A 15256-nucleotide genomic window follows, 5' to 3' on the forward strand; every position below is an offset into this window, starting at 1 on the left:
ATATGTGGTCATATGGATGACATTCATACTCTGAATCCTTGCATATCTATAAATATCCCTTTAATCCCCAGGCAATGCTCACTTCAGCAACACATATACTAATTCCAGCAGGCAAAAATACTTGCTTGTATATATCATTTTATTAATTTCAGTTCTTTATTCTCTATTCTATGGATGTTATTTCAGCAATTCAGATAAGCATATGAAAGCAGTCTCATTTTTTTCCCTTAATAGATAGTATGTTCTTCCTAAGATGACCTGCAGAATTTTATTCTTATTTTTGAAAAGTAGGAATTTGGGAACATTTAGGAGCTATCCCTAGTATGCATGGTATATTTCTCCTCAGAACTTGAACTCTTTGGGAAATGAAATTATATATTTTTTCTCAGCCTAAGAACAGGGTATTTTATTATTGATTTAATAATTTCCCTTCTCTAACAACTCTTTTTATATCTGTAACTATCTTATTTATATATAAGATCTATGCCTTTCATCTTATTATTGTTCACGTTATATCTCATCAAGAAACCATATTTTCTCGGTTTTGGACATTTATTGTGTTTGATCTCCTACCTAGTTTCTATATTCCCTTAGATACATTGTTAGTCGGTTTGGTTTTTTTTTGTTTTGTTTTGCATGCCCACTAGTATTGGAGTATATTATTGGGGCACTACATCAGCAATCTAAAATGTGAGTAAAGATAAAGAATTGTGTGTTAAACTAGATGCTTTAAGAAACAGGTGTCAACATGAGATGCTAGATGTGAGATTTATTAGGGGAAAAGTTTGTGAGGGAACTGGTAGATGAACCAGAGGAGGGTGCTATAGCTGATAGTGATGCAAATTGGCTCCTGTGAGATGCTGGGAAGAGAGGACCTCAGAGATGATTTCTTAGGAAAACAACAACAACAACAACAACTGTGGTACAGGTTTAAGAATATTTGGCAAATTTGATGCAAATCCCGCAAGCCAAAGTTTTCCGTTAAAGGAGACAGTCTTCCAGGAACCAGCCTGCCTTAGTATCCGTGCTGCACTTGGCCTTTGACTCAGAGCATCCCATGAGAACCTCTGCAAGGAACCATGGTGATGAATTTCAGAGTAAAGGAGGTAGGGGCATTAGTCAATTGTGCTTCCTAAAGTAGAAGTTCTGAGAAGGACGTTTTCATTACCTCCACAATTACCCTCCTCTCAATTTATACTCCCATTTAGCTTGCTGCACCCATTCTCTTTGATCTTGAACACTCTGTTGTCTGTTTGTCTTCACCTAAACTTCCAGGAGGCCAGGAAAACCCATCACAGTTGTCTAGTTGTAATGCTGGTCCTACCTCTAGAAAATTGGATCCACACTGGGTTCTTCCAGAGCCACAGGGCGACTCCCATCCAACTGCTGCTACTGCATGTCCTTGCAAACACTGGAGTTATAGTTAGTGAAAGTACACATGTTTTCATGTTCTCACCATAAATCTCTAATGACAGATTTCATGGTATGTTCCTTTCTGCTCTTTTTGAATATTAAACCCTTGAAGGTGAGAAGTGTATTACCACTGGTTAAATTGGTAACATCTATCACAATGCTTCCATGTCAGTGATGTTGAAGGCAGAATTAGTTATTTGTAGGCTATCACTGCAGTCTAGGTTTACTTTACTGAACATATATCCTACTAGTTTTATTTTGGTGCTTCTGTTTTATTTTGTTTTTGTTTTTTTTCCTATGGTTCAATCAGGGACTGTATTATTATCCCATATGTTCAGTAATTTATAGCATAAAAAATACTGTCTATAAATTGTACACTGCTTTAGGAAAGCTTTAGGACAATGTTACACTATTTTCTTTGACTTGAAAAACAATAATTTGTACTTTCATCATAGAAAAAAATTACTATTTCTTAAAAAAGTTGATACTTAAAATTATACAGTTTCACTTTCTAAATAAACTCTCTGCAAATACCATCCCCTTATTACGTAACAATTATTACTCTTGTCAGTTGTGAGAAAGTTCATCTATATAAAAATCAGTTATTTCAAGGTAGAGTTCAGGTATGCCAGAGCAGAACAGTACCGTAAGTTACTTTACTATACCATATGAATGGAACAAATTGATTATTCATAATATTCCAATAAACAGGAACATGAGAAACCAAATTACTCTGAAAATTGATTATGGTTTTTCCTCAAATTTTCCAGTGAAAATGAGGCCAATGACACTCCACCAGGAAACCAGGAGTGACCGTAATCCTCCTTTATGTTGTGAGATGCTCTGAAGGAGCAAAACACTTTGCTTTGACCCTCACGTGGCCTTAGCTCACAAGTATTCTTCACCAGGCCTTTGGCTAAACTCAAATTTTCTAACCACCTCTTCTAAGCCATAGAACAATTACTTTCTCTTTGAAGAATCATTTGAACACTATCCTTTAAACTAGCTGAACTTCAGATGACTCATCTTGCTAAAGCACTATAAGATCTCCTTTCTTTCTCAGGGTAGTACACCCTGTTGGAGTACCACCCTGTTGGTAGTACACCCTGCTAAAGCATGCCTACCGGTGCTTTGGTTTTGATTTCGTTGACATCATTTAGTGACATGTCTCAGAATAGGTGTTGACTTTTTGTTACTCAACTGCATCCACTTTAACAAAGATACAATACTCTGGGGATGCTTCCCAGAGTTTTAGTTTTAGACAGCTAAGTCATGCTGCTAACATATTTTCTACTCCTGTGCATTGAGTGCCATAGAATTTCTTTTTCCTCCTGTCTTTGAATAAGATATTTAATTTAATTTAATTTAATTTAATTTAATTTAATTTAATTATCTATTTTTTTACTCAGATATGACCAGTAAGGTGGAATTGTAGTGCTGGGATTTTGAAGGCATAATCATCTGTATTGATTGCTCCCAACTTTATAGTATGAGTAATAGAAAGCCTATTGAAGAATTTCCAAGTTATTGTCTGGCTTCTTACATGTATAATTATTAGTGTCAATAGCACCAGACATTTGCAACTCTGGCAGAACGCATTCTATTTTTTTAATCCCCATCAATTAATTCACCCATCTCTCTACTAGCTTTCCCTCTGGTAACCACTGGTTTGGATTATATTTTAAATTAAATGTTTATTTTGTAATAATTGTAGATTTGCAAGTGGTTATGAGAAATAATATGGAGAAATCCGATTTACTCTCCTTATTTTTCCCAAGGTAATAACTTTCAAAAGTATAGTACAATATCAAACCCAGAATATTTATATTATAAAATTTACTTATTCAGATTTCCCCAGTTTTAGTTGTATTTATTTATATGTATATGTGAAGAAAACAAACTTCATCAGGTGTGTACATTTGCTTATCTACAAATTAATGAAGATACAGAATAATTCCATTACCAAGATTCCCTTTATAAGTACACCAAGATTCCCCAAGCCCTCTTAATTGCTAACTCCTGGCAAAAATCAATCTGTTCTGTATTTCTAAAATATTACCTTTTCAAAAATGTTGTACAAATGGAATAATGAAGTATGTGACCTTTTTAGACTGGATTTTTCTATTCAGTATATATCCCTGGAGATTCTTCCAAGATGTTCTGTATTCCTTTTTATTGGATATGGATGTACCATGGTTTATTAACTCACCTGTTGAGGGTATCAGGGTTGTTTCTACTTTCTATTTATGGTTAAAAAAACAAATGTAAATATTCATATATAGAATTATTGTTAAGATAATTTTTTTCTCTGAGAAAAATGCTTCAAGAAAGGAATTGTGTTGAATAGTAATTTTATACTCGGATTTTTAATAAAAAAGCCGAACTGTTTTCCAGAGTGGCTGTACCATTTTACTACACATTTTCTATTTATTCACTAATTTCTACTAGCAATGTAAGACTGATCCAAATTCTCCACACCTTTCCCAATTTTTGTTGTTTCTACCATACCGATATATACATATATATTTTATTTCGGCCATTCTGACCTTGCATAATGATTTCACACTGTAGTTTTAATTTGCACTTATCTGATATTTAATGACATTGAAAATGTATCTATGTACTTATTTTTCATCTGTATATTTTCCTCAGTGAAATGTATATCCATAACTTTTGTTCGTGTTGTAATTTTATTATTTTCTGTTTGTTAAGATAGAAGCCCTTTGTTGGGCATGTGGTTTTCAAATATTTTCTCCTAGTGTGTAGTTTTAATTTTCATCCTCTTAACAGTTTTTCATAAAATAAGTGTTTTTACTTTTAATAAAGTCCTATTTGCACTTTTTTTCTTTATAGATTTTGTTTTTTTCCTGTTAAGCCTAAGAACTTAACAGGAAAACCTAATGCCTAAACCTACATCCTGAAGATTTTCTCAAGGTTCCTTTTCTAAGAATTTTATAATTTTTTATTTTATAGTTATAGCTGTGATTCATTTTGAGCTAAGCCTTCACAAGTTGTAATGAATAGAGGTTGATTTTTTTTTCACTTAAACAATGTTTAATTGCTCCAGCATGATTTGTTGGAAAGGTTATCTTTTCTACATCGAATTTTTTTCATATCTGTGTTAAAAACTTGTTCAGCAAATCACTGCATGTAAAAGGTGCATGTTTTGGGCTTCTTTCATTCTATTGATCTGTTAATCCCTCCTTCTGTACCATGAAGTCTTATTTACTGTAGCTATGAAATGGGGTAGGATAATTCCTTCCACGATATTCTTCTCTTTAATAGTCGCTTTAGCTATTCTAGTGCCTTTGTCTTTCCATATAAATTTTAGAAGAATCTTCTCATATGTACAGAAATCTTACTGAAATTTTAATAAATCCTATATATTACTTGGGGAGAATTGATTTATTGGATCTTACATTCCAAAAGTGTTTCTCTTCTTTTATCTAGAGTTTCTTTTACTTTCTCCACCAGTGCTGTGTGGTTTTCAACGTACCAGTTTTATGCATGCTTTGTTATATTTACACCTAAGTATTTCATAACCTTGAGTGATTTTAAATGCTATTATACTTTTGATTTGATGTCCACATGCTGACTGCTGGTGTATAAAAAGCATAATTGATTTTAATATGTTCATTTAGTACCCTGTGACATTGCTGAACTGTAATTAGTATTTTTTTTTAGATTCTTAGATTTTCTATAAACAATTATATAATCTGCAAACAGAATAATTTATATTTTACTTTCTGATTTGTGTGCTTTTTATTTCTTTTTGTCTTATTTCATTGGATAGAATTTTGAATGCCGTATTAGGTAAATCTGGTAGGACTGGACATCCTTAATCATTTTCTATATTAAGGAGAAAGTATGCAGGTTTTCACTATTAGTATACTGTTAGCTCTGGGTTATTGCAGATGCTCTTTGCAATTTGAAAAAGTTCCACTGTATGCCTAGTTTGGTGAGTTTTCTTTCTTTTCTTTTTTTTTTTTTTTTTTTTTTTGGTGAGTTTTCATCATAAATGTATGTTAAATTTTGTCAGAAAAAAAAATTTTTGTCAGGCTTTTTCTGTATCAATTGATATGGTTATGTTTTTTGTTTGTTTGTTTCAGCTTGTTAATATGCCAAACTCCCACCACATATTCATGGTGTATTATCTTCTTCATTTGTATTACTGAATTTGATTAGCTAATACTTTGCTAAAGATTTTTGTCTCTATATTAATAACAGATTTTGATTTGTAGTTTCTCTTTCTTGCATCATCTTTTCTTAGTCTTATTATCAAGGTCAGATTAATTCTATGAAATAAACTTGGAGGTGTTACTTCTCCTATTTTGGAATACATTTTGCAGAATTAAATTGAGAACAATCTTCAATAAAACCCTTTCACCCTGGATTTTGTTTATTTATTTTTTTCTTTCCTTTCTCTTTTTCTTTCTTTCTTTCTTTCTTTCTTTCTTTCTTTCTTTCTTTCTTTCTTTCTTCTTCTTTCTTTCTTTCTTTTTCCTCTTCCTTTCTACTTTCTTCTTCCTTTCTCCCTTTTTCTTTTGAAGGAATTTTCTAATTATGAATTCAAATTTTTAATAGCTATAAGCAATTCAAGTCATCTATATCATGTTAGGTGAACTGTAGTAATTTATGTTTGTTAGAATGTAGTTTATTTCATCTAAATTGTGAAACTTCTATATGTAGAGTTATTTGTAATAGTCCCTTGTTATTATTTTGGTATCTACAGAGTTCATAGTAATATCAAATCTTCTGTCTCACTTTTTTCTATCAATTTTTAAGAAGAAATGTTGAAGTCAAAATATTTTAAGTTCTGTTACTTTTTAAAAATTAACATACCTTTTTAAGGACAATTTTATGCTTACAGAAAATTTGACAGAAAGTACAGAGTACTCATATATACCATCTTCCCATGATCAAAGATTCCTCTATTATTAAATCTTGCATTAATGTGGTGCATTTGCTAAAGTTGTTGAACCCATATTAATTATTATTATTAAGTAAAGTTCATAGCTTTTATTAGATTTCACATTTTTGTGTTGTACAGTTCCATTGATTATAGCATCATGTATCCAAAAATAAAGTATTACACAAAATGGCTTCACTGCTCTAAAAATCTTCTATACTTATTCAATCCTTCCTCTCTCTGCCCAAATCTCTTGCAACCACTGACTTATTACTGCCTCTATGATTTTGCCTTTTCTGGTGTGTCATGTAATTGGAATCATAGAGTACATTGGCTTTTCAGACTGACTTCTATCACTTATGAATATTTATTACAACTCCATCCGTTTTTACATAGTTTTGTACTCTATTCCTTTCTATCACTAAACCGTTTTCCTTTGAATGAATGTACCACCATTTGCTTATCCATTAAGCTATTGATTGACAGCTAAATTGCTTCTGGTTGTAGTCATTATGATAAAAAAAAAATCTGCTACAAATATTCACGTTATGTGTTTTTGTGTGGATGTAAGGTCTCAAATTAGTTGGGTAAATGTCAAGGAGCATAATTTACTGAGTTGTATGAAATTTCTATATTTAGCTCTGTAAGAAACTGCCAAACTGTCTTCCATAATAGTTGTACCATTTTGTATTCCTACTAGTAATAAAAGTTCATGTTGCTTCACAAAACTCAACAGCAATGAATATGATCATTGTTTGGACTTTAGCCATTCTAATAAAATTATGTAGTAATATCTCATTGTTTTAGTTTGCAACATGATAATGACAGATGATTTTGAGCACATCTTTTTGGATATCTTTACTCTGCCTTTCCTGAAGCATACCATCTAATCACTGATTTGGGGGGAAAAAGTTGGTAAGCCAATTAACTAGCCAGAGGATAGTATATTCAGAAAATGGTGGGGTAATTGGATATCTGCATAAAAAATATTCACATCACCCTTAATTTAAATCATACACAAAAATTAACTAAAAATGGATCACAAACTTAAAAGTAATAGCTAAGATAAATTTCAAAAGATTAGAAGAAAATCTTTATGTCTGTCCATTAGCCAAAGAGTTCATAAGCTAATGAAAACAATGATATGGTATATAAAAGAAAACATTGATAAATTTGATTTAATCAAAATTCAATACATTTGTCCTTCAGAAGACACTTAATATTAAGGAAATGTAGAGACAAATATTTGAAAGAATATTTGCAGATATTGGAAGCACATATATAAGACTTGAATCCAGAACATACTAGGAACTCTTCAACCTAATATTAAAAAGACAATCCAGCCAGAAATAAAAATCAAAATATAAAGAAGCAAAAAGATATATAGAGATCTTTAACTTAAAGATAAATCTTTATAGATAAAGATTATCTTTATCTTAAAGATAAATAGATAAAAGATCTATTTATATATATAAATTTAATAATATATAATAATATTATAATAATAAATATAAATATTTATATATAAATTCTATTGATAATTTGTTAATTATAAAACAAAAAAAATAAAGTTAATACACACATGAGAAGATGTTAAACTTTGTTAATCATTAGCATGAAAACCACATGAGAGACCACTTCATATCCACTGAAATAGCTATTACAAGTAAGATAAATAATAACCAATGTTGATGAGGATATGGATAAATTAGAAAGCTCATACATTGCTGGTGGCATTGTAAAATAATGCTGCCACTTAGAAAAAAGTTTGGCAGTTTCTCAAAAAGTTACATATAAAACTCCCATACAACAAAGCAATTCCACTTCTAGGTTTATATTGAAGGGAAATAAAGCATGTGTCCACACAAAGAATTGCACATGAACATTTATAGCAACATTATTCATAATAGTTCCAAACTGGAAACGGCCTAAATGTCCATCAACCATTGCATGAATAGACAAAATGCAGTGTTCAATGGAATAATATTTAACAATAAAATGGAATAAACTACATGTTGTTGTGTCAAGGATTAATCTCAAACACATTATGCTAAGTGCAAAAGAAGCCAAACATAAGAGACAACATATTGTATGATTCTGTTTATATGAATTGTCCAGAAAGGGCAGATTTGTAGGGACATAAAGTAGATTAGCTGTGGCTGTAACAATGGGATTAACTGTATATAGTCATGAGAGATTTTATTGAGTCCATAAAATGTTCTAAACCTTATTTATGGTTATTGAAATTTGAAAATCTAGTCATGTAAAGTGAGAAAGAATAAATCAGCCCAGACTTTAAAAACCACTTTCTACCTCTGTCAGAAAATATTCTAGTCTCAATTAGAAAGGACATTATAACTGTCCTTCATTGATGGTTTTAGGCCTAACGTGACTGAGTCCTTTCATAGCACTGTGTTTCATTAAAAGAAAAATTGTAAACCAAAGTAATAGGTCTTAGTATCAATAATATAAATAAGATCAAGAACAATCACACCTCATGTTTAGTCTAGGCAAAGACACCTGTCCATATCATAAAGAAAAAGTACACTAGTAAAACAATTTTCTTGCTTTAGCTTAGAAGGTAGTAACTAAAATGAAAAGGGGCAATCTGAGCAACTCCAGTCATCCACATTGCCTTTAATACAAAAGAGTGACATTTACATTCAATCACAAAAAACAAAATATTGCTCTTCTGTTTAGTATCAGTTATATTCTCTACCATATTCCTTTACCTTTCCACTCTTTTTTCTGTCAAGTAACAAAAATATTTCAGTAGTAGGAATCTAAAATGCTTCTCAGATTCTGGATGTGTTTCAGTCAGTTCTCATCTCTCTGGACTTTCTTCTGTTCTACTTAGTGAATTTGTTAAGATGAGATCTACTTCACAAGCAGCCTGCCACTATTAATAATGGACCAGATTTACTTTATAAAATTCCAGCCTATAATTTGATTATGGTACAAATTGATTGCCTACTATCTTATCCCTCCTTTACTGACAACTTAGACCTTGAATCTCTTCCCAATATTTTCACACAAATAGTTCAGACGTGTGACATATGAAGGAGGGTGTATTTTATGGTTTTGGTCAATCTGGCTATGCCTTTACTGAAACTGGTCCAAGACCCACTAAAACCTAAAGTCATCAAAGAACTATTGTTCATTGTATTCACATACTCCTGAAGGGACTAAATATCATTTCTTTTAGCTTTTGCAATATTCATGTTCTTTCAGTTTGAAAGATATGGTTGTGGCTCCCAATTTACCCAAGATCTAAGAACCATTAATAAGACTCATATGTCCATATGCCTATTGTTGTATCCCCTAACCTTAGTACCAGCCTATCATCAATCTCCAACACAGCTGCTTATTTTACAGTGATAACTCTATGCTAGGTAAGTCCTTTACCCATACTCACAATGTTCATTTTCATCCACTTAGGAAAATCAACAATATACCTAAGTGTTTATAGTAGCAGTCTCTTATTGTCACAAATATGTCAGTCTTAATCTGAAATGAAAAAATCTCTATCATTTGCCAACAGTGTTGGCATACAAGGAAAACAAAGTGTCTAGATGAACTTCAATTTAGCAGACTCAAGTGTATTACATAGGCCATGACATCATGCAAAATGAAATATCAAAGACTAGAAAATATTCTTGACTCTATTCAGCCAATTCCTAAAGAGAACTTAGATGACTCCTTGGTCCCATAAAATAATATTAATGTTGTATTACCAACCTTAGTGAACGGACTTTTTTTTTTTAACATTCTGACAAAAACTAATGCATCTAAGTCCTTCACCTATACTAAGTCACAAGACTGTCTTCTTTGTTTTAAATTGTGTAAACCTAAACTACACGATGTAAAAATTTACCATCTTTCCCATATTTAAAGATGCAATTCAATAAGGTTAATATATCCACATTTTTGTGCAAAGGATCAGATATCTAGAACTTTTCCATCTTGCAAAACTGAAACTCTATACCCATTAAAAGACAACTCTTATTTCCCCCCCCTCTCTAGCCCATGGTATGAATTATTCTACTTTCTCTTTATATAAATTATACTATTTTAGATACTTCATACAAATGGAGTAATACAATTGTTTTGGTCACACGCTTATTTCAGGTGGCATACTGTCCTCAAGGTTCATCTCTGTTATCTTTTATTTTGTCAATATGATGTATTACATTCATTGATTTTCATATACTGAAACATCCTTGCATTCCAGGAATAAATCCCACTTGGTCATGGCGTATGATACTTTTAATGTACTGTTGAATTCAATTTGCTAGTACTTTGTTGAGGATTTCTACATCAATATTCATCAGGGATATTGCTCAATAGTTTTCTTGTGTTGTCTTTGTCTGATTTTTATATCAGAGCAATGCTGAACTCAAAGAATGAATTTAGGAGTGTTCTTTCCCCTACAATTTTTTGGGAGAATATGAGGAGGATTGGTGTTAATTTTTCTTTAAATGCTTAGGAAAATTCACCAGCCAAGCAGTCTGTTACTGGGCTTTTCTCTGTTGGGAGATTTTTGATCACTGATTCAATCTCCTTAGCAGTTTTTAGTCTTTTTAGATTTTCTATTTCTTTGTGATTCAGTCTTAGGCAGTTGGACCAGCCTATCATCAACCTCCAGAACAGGTGCTTATTTTACAGTGATAATTCTGTTAGGTACTTTTTAGTATGTCCTTAACCATACTCACAATATTCCTTTTCATTCACTTAGGAAATCAACAATATGCCTAAGTGTTTACAGAAGGGTTTCTAGGAACTTACTCATTTCTTTTAGGTTATCCAATTTCTTGGCATACAACTACTCATTGTATTAGAATCTTTTTTAAAAGATTTTATTTATTATTTATTTGATAGAGAGAGAGAAAGAGGGGGCAGAGGGAGAGGGAGAAACAGTCTCCCCACTGAGCAGAGACCCTGGCACAGGGCTCTATCTCAGGACCTTGAGATCATGGACTGTGCTAAGAGCAGATGCTTAACCAACTGAGCCACCCAGGTGCTCCTAGTATAATCTTTTTTTATTTCTATGATACTAATAGTAAAGTTGCCTCATTCATTTTTGGTTTTAGTCATTTGAGTCTTTTTGTATAGCTAAAGGTCTGTTGGTTTTATTGATCTTTTCAAATAAGTTCATTTTGTTAATTTTTCTATTGTTTTTCCATTCTCTATTTCATTTATTAATTCATTTGCCCATATATTTACTCATTCATTTATTTATAGACTCTTTCTGTTTCATTTCATTTTTTTTCATTCTGCTCTAATCTTTATTACTTCCTTCCTTCTGCTAGTTTCAGTGTTTTTTTCTTCTCTAATTCCTTGGAGTGTAAAGTTAAGGTGCTGATTTGAGATCTTCTTTTTAAATGTATTTACCATTATAAACTTCCCCCTCAGCATTACTTTTGCTGCATGACATATAGTATATTTCTTATTCATTGCTCTCAAGCTATTTTCTAATTTCTCCTATGATTTTCTTTTCCTTTGAACCATTGGTTGCTTAAGAGTGAATAGCTTAATTTCTACTATTTTTGGATTTTTCAGTTTTCCTTCTGCTATTGACTTCTAGTTTCATTCCTTTGTGATCAGAAAATTCATGTGCACTGAGAAGAATGTTGCTGATTGAGTGCTCTGTATGTATTGTCTCTTAAGTTTATTTGTTCTATTGTGTTGTTCAAATTTTCTATTTCCTTGTCAATCTTTTATCTGGTTCGTCTATCCATTATTGAAAGTGAGGTATTGAAATATCCTGTTATTATTGTGTTGGTATCTATTTCTCCATTCAATTCTATCAATGTTTGCTTCATAAACATATTTACAAAATATGTGGAATATCTTTTTTCTACTCTTTCACTTTCAGCCATGTGTTTTTAGATCTAAAGTGAGTTTTTTTTACAGACAACATATAGTTGGATCCTTTTTAAAAAACTAGGCTGTTTCCCTCTTTTGATTGGAAGTTTAATCCATTTGCATTTAAAATAATTACCGAATGAAAATTTCCCATTGCCATTTTGTTAATTGTTTTGTTCTATAGCTTTTATTCTCCTTTATTTTCTCTATCTTCTTTTTTGCTTTATTGATTTTTTTAAGTCATATGATATGTATCCTTCTAATATCCTTTTGCATAGAGATTCTTTCTTCTATTACCATGGGGATTACAGTAAAATCTTAAAATTATAACAATCTATTTTAAACTGATAACAAGTTAATTTCATTTGCTTACACTTCAACAAGAAATCATAGATTATCCCAATAAAACTAGAAACTGGATTTCACATAAGTGAGAATCTCACCCATCCTTGACTCCATCATGTAAAGATCAATATGGCTAATGCTGTAGAGTTTTAAAACAATGTGCCCAAGTTTATGATCAATATATATATAGACAGTGTTCAGAATGAAAATCTACAAGAACATATGCATAATCTTCATCCCAGACATTTGGTTTAATGGAAATGACACCAATATAAGTCTGTTTCTGAACTTTGTTTGAAAGGACCTTATCAGGTATTGTCAACTGTAAATACTGAAATAAAATTCCAATTAGATTCCCCTAAGTTTCATTTCTCCCAGCTAAAATGACATTATACAACCACCTCCTATGTTTCCCACTTTAAAGAGAGATCCAAATGTAAGATCTCTTGAGAGGATACTGAAACAGGTAGTGTTAAGAACTTTCAGTCAGGAGGGAGGAGCAAGACGGCAGAAGAGTAGGGTCCCCAACTCACCTGTCCCCACCAAATTACCTAGATAACCTTCAAATCATCCTGAAAATCTATGAATTCGGCCTGAGATTTAAAGAGAGACCAGCTGGAATGCTACAGTGAGAAGAATTCGCGCTTCTATCAAGGTAGGAAGACGGGGGAAAAGAAATAAAGGAACAAAAGGCCTCCAGGGGGGAGGGGCCCCGCGAGGAGCCGGGCTGAGGCCAGGGCGAGTGTCCCCAGGACAGGAGAGCCCCGTCCCGGAGGAGCAGGAGCTGCACCAACCTTCCCGGGGGAAAGAGGCTCGCAAGGAGGTGGAGCAGGACCCAGGAGGGCGGGGATGCCCCGGGCTCCCGGGGACACTAACAGGCACCTACGCCCCGGGAGAGTGCGCCGAGCTCCCTAAGGGCTGCAGCGCGCACGGCGGACCCGGAGCAGCTCGGGGGGCTCGGGGGCGGCTCCGCGGAGGGGGCTGCGGGGCGGGAGCAGCTCGGAGGGGCTCGGGCAGAGGAAGAGGCTCCGCGGAGGGGGCTGCGGGGCTGCAGCACGAATCCTACAGCGCAGGCCCCGGAGCACAGGGTGCGGGACACAGCCCAGGATCCGGCCTCCTCCAGGAAAGGCAGAGAGGCCGGGAGGGCCCAGGATCCCAAGGACGCTCCTGCTCTGAGCTGAGCAGATCAGCGGCCCCGCCCCGGAGCCTCCAGGCCCTGCAGACGGAGAGCTCCGGAGCTACTGCGGGGGCTGACTCCAGGGCTGCAAAGCTGGCCCCGCCACTGCGGTTGTTCCTCCTGGGGCCTCACGGGGTGAACAACCCCCACTGAGCCCTGCACCAGGCAGGGGCACAGCAGCTCCCCCAACTGCTAACACCTGAAAATCAGCACAACAGGCCCCTCCCCCAGAAGACCAGCTAGACGGACAGGGGAAAAACAAATTATTGACCAAGCAGCACTGGAAAGTTCCAGGGGAAGTCAAGAGACTTACAGTATAGGGAATCAGAGGATACTCCCCCGTGTTTTTGTTTTTTGTTTTTTTGGTTTTTTAGTTTTTTTTGCTTTTTGATTTCTGTTTGCTTCCCCCACCCCTGTTTCTTCCTTCCTTTCTTTTTCTTTCTCTTTCTCTTCTTCTTTTTTTCTTTCTGTCTTCCTTTTTTCTTTTCTCTTTTTCTGTTTTCTTTCCTTCTTTCTCTCCTCTCTTTTTCTCCTTTTCCCAATACAACTTGTTTTTGGCCACTCTGCACTGAGCAAACTGAATAGAAGGAAAACCTCACCTCAAAAGAAAGAATCAAAAACAGTCCTCTCTCCACAGAGTTACAACATCTGGATTAATATTCAATGTCAGAAAGCCAATTGAGAAGCACTATTATACAGCTACTGGTGGCTCTAGAAAAAAACATAAAGGACCCAAGAGATTTCATGATTGCAGAATTTAGATCCAATCAGGCAAAAATTAAAAATCAATTGAATGAGATGCAATCCAAACTAGAAGTCCTAATGACGAGGGTTAACGAGGTGGAAGAACGAGTGAGTGACATAGAAGACAAGTTGATGACAAAGAGGGAAACTGAGGAAAAAAGAGACAAACAATTAAAGACCATGAAGATACATTGAGGGAAATTAATGACAGCCTGAGGAAAAAGAACCTACGTTTAATTGGGATTCCTGAGGGTGCTGAAAGGGACAGAGGGCCAGAATATGTATTTGAACAAATCCTGGCTGAAAACTTACCTAATCTGGGAAGGGAAACAGGCATTCAGATCCAGGAAATAGAGATTCCCACCCCAAAATCAATAAAAACCGTCCAACACCTCGACATTTAATAGTTAAGCTTGCAATTCCAAAGATAAAGAGAAGATCCTTAAAGCAGCAAGAGACAAGAAATCCCTCACTTTTATGGAGAGGAGTATTAGAGTAACAGCAGACCTCTCCACAGAGATCTGGCAGGCCAGAAAGGGCTGGCAGGATATATTCAGGGTCCTAAATGAGAAGAACATGCAACCAAGAATACTTAATCCAGCAAGGCTCTCATTCAGAATGGAAGGAGAGATAAAGAGCTTCCAAGACAGGCAGGAGCTGAAAGAATATGTGACCTCCAAACCAGCTCTGCAAGAGATTTTAAGGGGGACTCTTAAAATTCCCCTTTAAGAAGAAGTCCAGTGGAACAATCCACAAAAACAAGGACTGAATAGATATCATGATGACACTGAACTCATATCATT

This window comes from Canis lupus, chromosome 29 (assembly GCF_011100685.1).
Source record: "Canis lupus familiaris isolate Mischka breed German Shepherd chromosome 29, alternate assembly UU_Cfam_GSD_1.0, whole genome shotgun sequence".
Classification (NCBI taxonomy): Eukaryota; Metazoa; Chordata; class Mammalia; order Carnivora; family Canidae; genus Canis; species Canis lupus.